Genomic DNA, 12,212 nt, shown 5'->3' on the forward strand with positions numbered 1-12,212 from the left:
CCACTCACTATTCAGCTGCAATCGATCAGCGGGATCAAACAACGTATCTAGGCTACTTGAGAGCACAAAAATGAATATATAAAAACATATTCCAAAGTGGTATAGGGCTTAATTAAAATAGCCAACAAGTGCAAGGCTTTAGTCCTTGATTAACATTAACATTGATTACCATTACTCATTCAACATTACAATTCGTGCTCCTTCGGGAAACTCATCCAGAAAGGGGTTGGCCATTTTTCCAAACTGCTGATTCGATTGGTTCGTGGGTGGTGGATTTAAGGTCTAATCTTATCCTTGCAACTTAACCTGCTACGGACCAGGTTAAGTGTGAAGCATAAGTTGCTATGGAAATATATGTCGGTAAGAAGTTAACTTGCTTTGTAGTACGGCCAAACCAGGTTTAAACCTGAAGTTACCTCGCTAAACCACTAAACTGGCTTTGTAGTACAGGCCTCTGGCTAACGTTAGACAGGATGAAAACGCAATGTCATGATGTTTGTCCACTACGAGCCACCATAGTTGTTTACAAACTAAGCCTATCAGCGTGCTCCTAATGCGAGCTTGCGTATCTATGCCGGTAGTAGAGACTTCACTTCATGTCAGCTGTCAGCCTGCCAATGCGATTTGTTGCCACACTAATAAACCAGCGATTTGTTCCAAGCCAGTGTGATCCTTGACTCACACGGCAGCCAATCAGCATTGAGCAGCAAGCGACTTTTGCCAGCGTAATTTCGCTCGAGTTGGGATATTTAATCTCGGGCGACGAGCAAATGTCACTCGGACGCCCAGCAATTTTTCTCCCGGGCGAATATTATACGCTCAATCGCTCGTTTGCATCGACTTTGTATGTAATCTCGATGCCAGCGAAAAACTTTAATAGGTCGGTGTGAACGCACCTTTAGGGGGGCATACCACATAGGACAGTGCAGTGTATGTTTTAAAGGGATAGTTCACATAACCCTATTTGCTACTTGCCAATGATGATGTTGAATTATAGTTGATTGCCTCACTGAATAATCTGCTGGTTACCCAATTTTAGCAGCGGAATTTGATGTCCTGGCGTGGCACGTCCGTGCATAATGATGTTTCTGCGCAGCGCGGAGATTATGGTGCGCTCAATCGCAGTGGGTATTTTTGCGCATAAGAGGTGCTTTTCAAAGCTCTTGGCGCAAAGTAATTGCGCGCATGCTGACGAGAGGAGAATGCCATCTATGCCCCGCATTCTGCGCAGAAACGCCTGGTTTGGCATGTGGCACGCCTACCCCATGCATGTCCAGTACAATTATAACAGGCAGAGGTAATAGCGCGGAGAATACAAATGCGCTTGTGCACGCCCCCAATTTCCATTGCACGCAGTGTTAAATGAGCGCAAACTCTAAATTACCGCTTTTGCGATGATAGGGCCCACTGTCTCTGTCCTCGGGCATTGGGGATATTTATTCATGAGACCAGAGGAGGAGGTTATTGTTTTCAGGACCGTTTGTATTTCTCTTTGTCAAACTTCACCAAATGTCACTTCCTGCTTCAGCACTGTACCAGAGATTTTCATCCGCCATTTATTTTCCCATAGACATTTCGTAAAATGCTTATAAAAAATAGTTTTACTTGGTCAATCCAAACGCTTCAGATATATTTAGAAACAGGAGAGATCGCATAACTCGGACCAAAACATAAAAAACTGCGGATTTAAAGAAAAAAAATATATATTTTTTTTTTAAGTTTTGGTCTGGCAAATTTATGCTGACATATAAAACTCTGAGTCAGTATTTTGTCATATCGTCAAGAATATCGTTATTGAAGAAAAATCCCCTGGAATATTGTGATATTATGTAGGGCCATAACCCCCTAACTAGCTCCATTACACCACATCTTTTCAGGTGACAGAGCTCTTCTTTATTTTATTGTTAAATGTGTAATAAACTGAATCACTGTGACGTTGCTTTAACAACAGGATTCTTCTGTGATACAATCACACTGACTAGTGTCTTCCTCCAAATGTCTGATTAAAATATTTGATTCCTGACAGGACAGGTGTTCATATGCGTATCCCTCTGGAGTCTCTGTGTAATAGCAGAAGCTGCGAGGGTCTGGTTTTGTCTCGACCGAATTACCATTTGTATTTTTGTATTTTTGTTTGGTTTGGGGGGGTTATATAAATAAATAAAGTGGGTCTCCAACTTTTTCATGCAAGGAGACCACATACCAGCGATTGGATACAACTTTGTCCCAGGGCCCCGCCCATCTGATAAGATTGTTGCCCAGGAGCAAAACAGTCACGCATTCTGTCATTGCGTTACTTATGGATGGACTTACTGCTGAGCATAAATTATTATTTTTTGCACAAAATTGTAACATTAAAAGCTGAATATGAGGCAGAAGAACCGCCCGCCAGCTTCTGGTTAAAGGTTTTAAATGGCCGCTGTGTCAAAGCACGCTCGCCACAGCACAAGACGAGAAAAAGGAAGAAGTTGTCACTGTCCCAATACCGTCCCAGCACTAATTGTCTGAGAACTAATAGGATGATTGAGCTGAGCCAGGCAGGCTGCCCTCCTATGAAAAGAGAATGGGCTGTTGCCGGGTTACTGAGTGACAAAGGCGGGACTGGCCATGGCCTACATATTTCTGTTTGTTACGATAACATGCATCAAACATTAACTAGAGCAGCAAACAGGGAGGGGAGGGAGAGAGAGAGAAAAGACAGGAAGGGGAGAGGGGGTGGGGGGGGGGGGGAGAGAGAGGAAAAGAGTAGTTTTAAGGGTTAGGTTGGGTTGGTTTTAAGGGTTAGGCTGGGTTTAGGTTAGGGGTTAGGTTGGTTGTGATGGTTAACGTGTGGGTTAGAGGCTATGGGAAGTAATGCATTATGGCAACGACTGTCCTGACTAAGATATCTACGTCTACTGGTCTGTGTGTGTGTGTGTGTGTGTGTGTGTGTGTGACAGAGACCGCCCATGACCGGCAATAGGTCAACCCCCACAAAGCAAATAGTATGCGTGGACAGTTACAGTAAAGTAACAGTCCCTTCGGATAAGACTTCCAGATAAATTCTGTGTGTGTGTGTGTGTTTGTGTGCATTTGAGTGTTGGTTGGTTGCAAGGCAAGATGTACAAGGCAAAATGTCAAGGTGCACAGCATGTAGATCCTACACTGAGTATGCTGATGTTTTTGACCAGGGGGACCTTGCATTATATGTATTAAGTATCATAATATTAGAGGAGTGGGGAGTCTGAAGGGGGAAGGGCTTGTGTCCAGGCAACATGTTCTGACTGTGAACTCGTCAAACCCCTCAGCATCACACACTGGGTACCAAACCCCTCAGCATCACACACTGGGTACCCCTTTTTCATTATTTTTCGACATGCAGGGTAGTCCAGAGCTCTATAACTCCCACACCACCTCAACCCCACGGGAGTGTGACAATGAGGTAAAACGGGGTGGACAGTAAGGGCGTCGTGGTCCGGGTGGACAGTAAGGGCGTTGTGGTCCGGGTGGAAAGTAAGGGCGTTGTGGTCCGGGTGGATAGTAAGGGTGTTGTGGTCGGGGTGGAAAGTAAGGGCGTTGTGGTCCGGGTGGACAGTAAGGGCGTTGTGGTCCTGGTGAATAGTAAGGGTGTTGTGGTCGGGGTGGATAGTAAGGGTGTTCTGGTCGGGGTGGATAGTAAGGGTGTTCTGGTCGGGGTGGAAAGTAAGGGCATTGTGGTCCGGGAGGACAGTAAGGGCGTTGTGGTCGGGGTGGATAGTAAGGGTGTTCAGGTCGGGGTGGACAGTAAGGGCGTTGTGGTCCGGGTGGATAGTAAGGGTGTTGTGGTCGGGGTGGAAAGTAAGGGCGTTGTGGTCCGGGTGGACAGTAAGGGCGTTGTGGTCCTGGTGAATAGTAAGGGTGTTGTGGTCGGGGTGGATAGTAAGGGTGTTCTGGTCGGGGTGGATAGTAAGGGTGTTCTGGTCGGGGTGGAAAGTAAGGGCATTGTGGTCCGGGAGGACAGTAAGGGCGTTGTGGTCGGGGTGGATAGTAAGGGTGTTCAGGTCGGGGTGGACAGTAAGGGCGTTGTGGTCCGGGTGGATAGTAAGGGTGTTCAGGTCGGGGTGGATAGTAAGGGTGTTGTGGTCGGGGTGGACAGTAAGGGTGTTGTGGGCCGGGTGGATAGTAAGGGTGTTCAGGTCGGGTGGACAGTAAGGGTGTTGTGGTCCGGGTGGATAGTAAGGGTGTTCAGGTCGGGGTGGACAGTAAGGGTGTTGTGGTCCGGGTGGATAGTAAGGGTGTTCAGGTCGGGGTGGACAGTAAGGGTGTTGTGGTCCGGGTGGATAGTAAGGGTGTTCAGGTCGGGGTGGACAGTAAGGGTGTTGTGGTCCGGGTGGATAGTAAGGGTGTTCAGGTCGGGGTGGACAGTAAGGGTGTTGTGGTCCGGGTGGATAGTAAGGGTGTTCAGGTCGGGGTGGACAGTAAGGGTGTTGTGGTCCGGGTGGATAGTAAGGGTGTTCAGGTCGGGGTGGACAGTAAGGGCGTTGTGGCTCCCAGCAGGAGCCTTGCCACTCATGTTTTGTCCACGCCTTGCTGTCTTGCCCTGCCCTGCCCTGCCCTGCCCTGCCCCCGCTCACAACCTGCATTGACTTCATGCCTGGCTGCTCATGTGCAGCGCTTGAAAAATAGACCAGAAGCTGAAACCATCGCTGCAGCACGCGTGCAGCGCCGCTTCAGCGTGGCGTGGCGAGGCAAAGCGATGCGGCTGCTGTGATCGGTCTCGCCTGTTAACAAAGACGCTGAAATGAACTTCAGCATTGCTTCAGCGTAGGATTGGCATACGGTGTGTTCGGCCCGTTAAGACTTGACTTTGAATCTAGCTCAAACTTGACACTTGACTGGGACTCAAAGACTTGAGACTTTATTTGGACTTGCAAAAAAGAAACGACTTTTGAGCATCTCTGGTCTGTGGGCGCATGTGCATGTCAGTCGGTCTGATAGGAGGAGAGCAGTGCGGCGTCCACAGGCTCCATGCAGGAGGGGCAGGTGAAGGACCTCATCAGCCAGTCGTCTATACAGTCCATGTGGTAGATGTGCATGCAGGGCAGGAAGCGGATGGGGTCTTCGTGCACAAAGTCCATCATACAGATCACGCACTCTCTGAGCTTCTCCTTAGAGGCGCTCCCTCCTGGCTCATACAGGCCGGTGGGGAGGTGCTGGATGAGTCCGATGCGCTGGACGATGAGGATCTGCTCCTCCTCGGTCAGCTGGGTGGCCAGCCGGGCCTGGCCGGGCGTCGGGTGGTAGACGGGCACATGGGTCTGCTCCTCATAGGGGGGCGGTGGCTCCTGGTCGTAGCTGGCTCGGTCCAATTGAGATTCGTGTAGCAAGGAAATATATTTCAGACAGTTTCCCATCTTCGTCCTCTTCAAACTCAGCCCTCTCTCGGTGTTGCTTTAACGTTACGAGTAGATTTCACCGGCCTTTCACTGATATTTCAGTGTGAAGACCATACAGAGCTGATAAACCTCTCCCAGATGACGCGAGGGCTGTTTGGTTCAACAAAAACAAAACACCTTCTAGCGAGCAACACAAAGAGCTAGCCTGCTAACGCTAGCCAGCACTAGCAGAAGAACATTGTTAGCTAAAGCGAAGACTGAAACAAGCTTGCACAAATGTATGTATCTTGAGGCAGTAAAGCGCTTAAAATGACAAACCTAATTGCCGTTCCCTGAATAAAGACCCCTTGAGTTCTTCATCTGTCCTACTTATAGCCTCTGCAGGGAAGGAGTTGTGACATCACTGATGATGTCACAATGTCTATGACATCATCAGTGTCTGTCATAAGTCACTGATGAATAGAACTGGCGATGCCACCAGTGATGTGACTTGAGCATTTGATGTGATGTCACTCAAGCAACTGTGATGTCATCAGTGAAGTCATCAATGATTATAGTGACATAATCCCAGACAGGGACTGACAAAGGCTAATTTTTAATTTCCCCAAATTTAAGATGTTTATTTATGAGCATTTTTACAGCATTTCTGCATGTGCATACATTTGCATCGGTGACTGCTGACATTGTGACATCTCAGTGATTTATGACATCACTGATTATGTCACACACACGATTATGTCATTGTAACATTGTAACATCATCAGTGATGTCCTGAAGGGATTACAGTAGGACCTAAGCCCTTCAGAACAACACACAGCCCATTATATTAGTAAGAGTATTGGTAAGGTAATGGTGGTTTAACAATAGCTCACAGCTAATTTGGACACACCTGGAACCAAGCATCCCCCCTTTCAAGGACCCCTGGTTGTCCGGAGACGTAATGTAGAGAACCACTGCTCTTTATATGATGACAGATGTGTGTCATAATAATGCAACTTATTCCAAGGTCTTGGCTGATTTCACTACTGTTGACACAATGTAATCTGCTAAATAATGTAATGTAGTGTGTGTGTGAGTGCATGTGCATGTGCCAAAGAAATCTGTGATGGTGTTATTGGTTGGCATTTTTATTTTCCCCCCAAATATGAGTTTTCCAGTGAGTTCAGTATTGGGATTTGATATAAAGACACCAGAAACAACAAAGAAATTGTACCTTTTTGGGGGCCACTTATTGATATTTATTTTAATCAGATGAACACAATGATTAGGAGAATTTGCTAACGAGGTGACAAAAGTCATTTTCCATCTGACTAAGTGGGCAGCTCCCAGTTTGAAGCTGTGGAACTGTGAACATGAACCTGCCTGCGGTACAGTGCATTACATAAGACTAGAGCAACAGATGAGCAAGTATGAATATGAGTTATGTAATAAATATATAAACGTTAAAAATGGGTCATTGTCACCATGAGGACAAGGGTCAAGTGTCCCTGTTACCGCTCATGTTGAGCTACGGTAGGCATGGCAGCCATTTTGGTTTCTGACGTCAAGTTTCAGAAACGGGCCATAAATAATCTGTGAGCCATCACTTCCATAACTGCAAAAAAAAACGTGATTCACGCCGACTTATTTCACAAAGATCATATCACATAAAACATCACATAAGACAATGAAGAAGCTCTGGAAACAAGAAACCTTCACAGAGACAATTTCACCAAGTAAATGAACAAGTTACATTCTCCTGGAAACAAGTCAGCTTTGTTGAAACTGGTAGTGCAGTAAAGATGATTTCACACAAAAAAGAAAAATAAAAGAAAATCATAAGCTTGATAAATCTGGATTCAAGATTAAATGACATGAATTTTCTCATTTTCTGCAGTGCTGACATAGGGGCACACCTACTGACGGTAAAAGAAGAGCTAATGTCTAATAAAATAATATGATAAATGCATTGTTTCGCTCATCTTGCAAGTGGCGCCTGCACTTCTGTTCTGAGTCAGTTCAGATACCTGACTTGTTAGTATAGGCTGGGTGATATGGACAAAATCACATTTTTGACCAAATACCTCAATACTGATATTGGGACAATATGACTATTGGTGCTTTCACAAAATATTTTGCACAATGGGATTTTTGAAAAGTAGGCATCTCACGCGCTATGCACGCTCCATTCCTAGGCTCGCTGAGCTGGCCCTGCAGCTCACATACTCATGGCCTCGCCCGCTATGCGGGCTCACTTGCTTCATCGCCCGCCCGCCCTGCAGCTCACCCACTGTGCGGGCTCACTTGCTCTTATGACATCGCTGATGATGTCACAACTTCGCATCACTGATGACATCACAATTGCCCTTATCACTGATGATGTCACAATGCCTATGACATCATCATTGAAGACACAATGCACAATTGCTCAAGCGACATCACTTATAACATCATCAGTGATTGATGGCATCACTGATTACATCATCAGTGTCTCAGCAAATAATAGAATGCACCCATGTGTCTGTCTGAAAATATCTTGTATTTAGTATACAATAAGTCTTAATATAGAATTATTGTATAAGCAAAATGATCTGCCAATGGAATAAGATCATTAATTCGGCTACAGTAATTTGACTTTTTCCAATTGATTTTGGTCAATTTTATTGTGTTTTAAGATCAAACAAAAAACATTCTTGTTAATCTTGCTTTAACATTAAACTGACCACAATCAAGAGAAAACAATTTCTGAATTATCTTATTTGTTGTTATTGTTATTATTTTTTCTTATGCAAGATAATTCTACTCAATATAAGACTTACTGTACTAAATGCAAGATATGGTCTGATATTTTCATTTGATAAGATTTAATTTTTTGCCGTACTTGGGATGTGTTTAACTCGTTGGAATACCCACATCCATAAACAAACTGCAGCAGATATTGCTAGCTTTTTGTGAGTAGTGTTGGGTAATATCAGTGTGAATATAACTGCTCACTTTAATTTTGGTGCCGTTTCCCATCTGTGTCGACACATTTCCACAATTAATGAAACTAGTGGGAGATCGTGGAGTCGACAAAACAGCTCATCCATCCATCCATCCATCAATCTTCAACCGCTTATCCGGGATCGGGTCATGGAGGTAGCCGTCCCAGGAGGGGACCCCAAACTTCTCTTTCCCTGGCCACATTAGCCAGCCCTGACTGGGGGATCCCGAAGCGTTCCCAGGCCAGCGTGGAGATATAATCTCTCCACCTGGGTCTGCCCCGTGGTCTCCTCCGAGCTGGACATGCCTGGAACAACCTCCCTAGGGAGGCGACCAGGTGGCATCCTTATCAGGTACACGAACCACCTCAACTGGCTCCTTTCTACGCAAAGGAGCAGCTGCTCTACTCAGAGTCCCTCACGGGTGACTGAGCTTCTCACCTTATCCCTGAGGGAGATGCCAGCCACCCTCCCGACAAAACCCATTTCGGCCGCTTGTATCCGGGGTCTTATCTTTCGGTCTTGACCCATCCTTCATGACCGTACTGTAGATGAGGGTAGGAATGAAGATCGACCGGTAGATGGAGAGCTTTGCCTTCTGGCTCAGCTCTCTTTCGTCACAACAGTGTGGTAAAGCGAACGCAATAGCGCTCCAATTCTCAGGGCCCATCTCCCGCTCCACTGTCCCCTCACTCGAGAACAAGACCTCGAGATACTTGAACTCCTTCACTTGGGGTAAGGACTCATTCCCTACCTGGAGGAGACAATCCACCTGTTTCCTGCTGAGAACCATGGCCTCAGATTTAGAGGTGCTGATCCTCATCCCAGGTCCTTCACACTCAGCTGCGAACTGATCCAGTGAGTGCTGAAGGTCCCGCAGACCGATGATGTCATCAGGACCACATCGTCCACGAAAAGCAGCGATGCGATCTTCAGACCACCAAACTGCAACCCCTCCCGCCCACAACTACACCTCGAAATCCTGTCCATGAATATCACAAACAAGATAGGTGACAAGGTGCAGCCCTGAGCGGAGCAGAGACCAGCCAACCCTGAGCGGGAACGAGTCCGACTTACTGCTGAGAACCCGGACACAGCTGAAAAGCTGCCGGCCACTGATGACTTAATTTGTCCTCAGGAATGCGAGTCAGTCGGCCTATTCACCTTATGTAGCCATGCCCATTTGACCCAGTTGTGTGGTTGTGTCACGACTTCCGGCAAAAAAAAAGAAAAAGAAAAAGGCCGGCTGCTCCAATATCATCTAACTCTGAATTAACTAATAATTTAGCCAATTGTATGTAACATAGCAAATAAAAGCAAACTGCAATGTCTAAGAATGCAACGCCATGTAACTGGCCCCTTAATTCTCGCATTCCAGGGAATTACGTTAACGTCTGCGGGTCGTATAGACGTAAGTGGCTCGCGCTGCACTCGGAGGAGAGAAAACCATCTTAAGCTTTCTTCGTTGGAGTCCAGGTATGTTTTACAAGAAAGTGCTCGTCATTGTTGACGATAACGTTATCTGACCTGGTTAACAGTGGATACTCTTGCTGTGCTTACTGTGTACCAAGCTCATAGTAGGCTACGTTCTTTATTTTACCCCCTGCACTGTCCGCTACAAAAACAACTCTCTTCTTCTGGCGTTCTTTTGTATTTCGCGCCAGCGGAAGTGTTAACACAATACGGAAGAATTTGGCACACCCCCGCGTATGAACATAAGGTGAATACGAGTGATGTTTCTTCTTCTTCTGTGGTGTTTTATGGCAGTTGCCTTCCTTTATGTTGTTGCATTACCGCCTCCTTCTGGATCTATCCATCCACTGGTTCCCTACATTCTGTCCCTCTGCTCTCACTCCAGCTTAATCCACCGAGTGATGTCACTCGAGCAATTGTGATGCCATCAGTGAGTGATGTCATCAGTGATGTCACTCGAGCATTTAGTCAGCAAGCGCTTCTTACCCCGATAGCTAGCCATAGTATGAACATATTAGGGCGACAGGGTAACATACGGTGTTAATCTTGAATATTGTGGCAATAAAAGTGATTCTGATTCTGATTCTAACTTTGACTAGTCTCTTAGAACAGACGAGTTGGCTTCCGCAATTTTCAAATGCTTCCGCCATACCGTCTGTAATTCGTGGGGGAGAATCATGCACCAACCGGAATGGGAAGCAGAAAGGCGGGTCTTCCGCTCATTAGTCCAATCAGAATTTTTTTAAGGCGGGTCTTCCGCTCATTAGTCCAATCAGAATTTTTTTTCGTGGACACACGTATCGTGATTGGTCGGATTTTGTCGAACTTCCTTCCAGTCTGACGGTTTTTTCCCAACTTCCTTGTGCATGTTCTGGGGGTGTAACGTACAGACTCTATAGCTGCATTCACCGGATGTAGATGAGACAGTCTGTTTTAAGAGACTAAACTTTGATCTGACTGGGCACCAACATTTTGACAACAGTAACAGGACGGACGAGACAGGAACTGGAAATGATGTTTTTTGCCGCTTGGTTTGTTGCGGGACTAACAGTGGAACTCAAACTTATTCATGTCAAAGATCCATAAAATGACACAAATTAGACCACACGGACCCCCAGTTAATAAGGTTTTGTCCCAGGGTCCCCCATCTGATACGATTTTTAGATGTTTTATTACAGAAAGTGTATGAAACCCATGACCAAAAGGGTCATACATTCTGTCATTTTGTTACTGTAGTTGTGGTTGGAAATAAACGTGGAAATAAATTATCCCCCATTTGCTGGGGACCCCCCCTGGAACCCCCTCAAGGAACCCAAACTTCACCACATCTACAATCTGCTCCAAGAACATGAGAAGCAAACAACACCATCATACACAAACTGAGCTGTCAATCAACAGCTGTGGTTAGACTGTGACGCATGTCACACATACACATACATCACAACATTTCAAAACCACATGAAACATTTCTGCTGCATTCTTCCATTCAACACAACAGGCAGCAATGTCAGAACAACAACAACAACATCTCTATTCACAAATCACAAGACAATCTATATCTCATGACACACAACAGCATTATTTTACCGGCAAAGCCTTACTTACGATATCTTGACAGTGTGCTATGAAGAAAGCAAAAATGATACAAAATACATATTTCTATGCCTTCATAAAAATATATTTCAATGTCACCGAAAACAGTGAAGTCAGACTTTAGAAGAGGTTCCTGATTGAAATGTGTAAACCCCTTTCATCTCCATTCCTCTGTGTCCTCTGCAAACCTTCCAGCTCCAATTTAGAGATTATTTCCAACATTTGCAGCGGCACTTTTTCTTTTTTGCCCATTTTTTTTCTTCTCCCAACTGCTGGTTGCTGTTTAAGTGGGCAGTCTAGGAATTTAAGACTGATTTTCTGTTGCAGTCATTTCAAGCAATCTGGATAAGATTGTAGGAATCGAGGCAGGGACCGATCTTACATCAGAAAAAGTTTGACCAAAATGCACTAAACCAATAATAAATAATTCAAAGCAAATAATTGATGTAATGAACAATTTTAAAGCTCTCTCTCTCTCTCTCTCTCTCTCTCTCTCTCTCTCTCTCTCTCTCTCTCTCTCTCTCTCTCTCTCTCTCTCTCTCTCTCTCTCTCTCTCTCTCTCTCTCTCTCTCTCTATATATATATATATATATATAACTCTGGGATATGTTAGTGCCTTTAAACGAACAGAAAAACATGATTGAAAAAAAAGTGCAACGAAATGGCTTTGCAGATTGTTTTTCTGTAGCTGTGACCAGGGAGAAAGATCTGTCGCATCATTAGCGCATGACATGACTGGACCATATCCAATTTTTAAAAGGCCAATATTGGTCTGATATACCAGCAAACAGAGTTATTGATCCAACCCCAGCTGGGAGCTCGTCGTATGCAA

At 45.3% G+C, this 12,212-nt stretch overlaps 1 pseudogene across 1 annotated transcript; it reads right to left on the bottom strand.

Moving 5' to 3' along the window:
* Window positions 1-4,940: 4,940 nt before the first annotated feature.
* LOC310789128 (RING finger protein 11 pseudogene) lies at window positions 4,941-5,372 on the bottom strand (annotated as a pseudogene). Its single transcript has one exon. The product of its transcript is annotated as an RING finger protein 11 pseudogene (transcript).
* Window positions 5,373-12,212: the final 6,840 nt, after the last annotated feature.

The sequence above is a fragment of the Poromitra crassiceps genome (genome assembly GCF_964638095.1).
Source record: "Poromitra crassiceps genome assembly, chromosome: 14".
In the NCBI taxonomy this organism is placed as follows: domain Eukaryota; kingdom Metazoa; phylum Chordata; class Actinopteri; order Beryciformes; family Melamphaidae; genus Poromitra; species Poromitra crassiceps.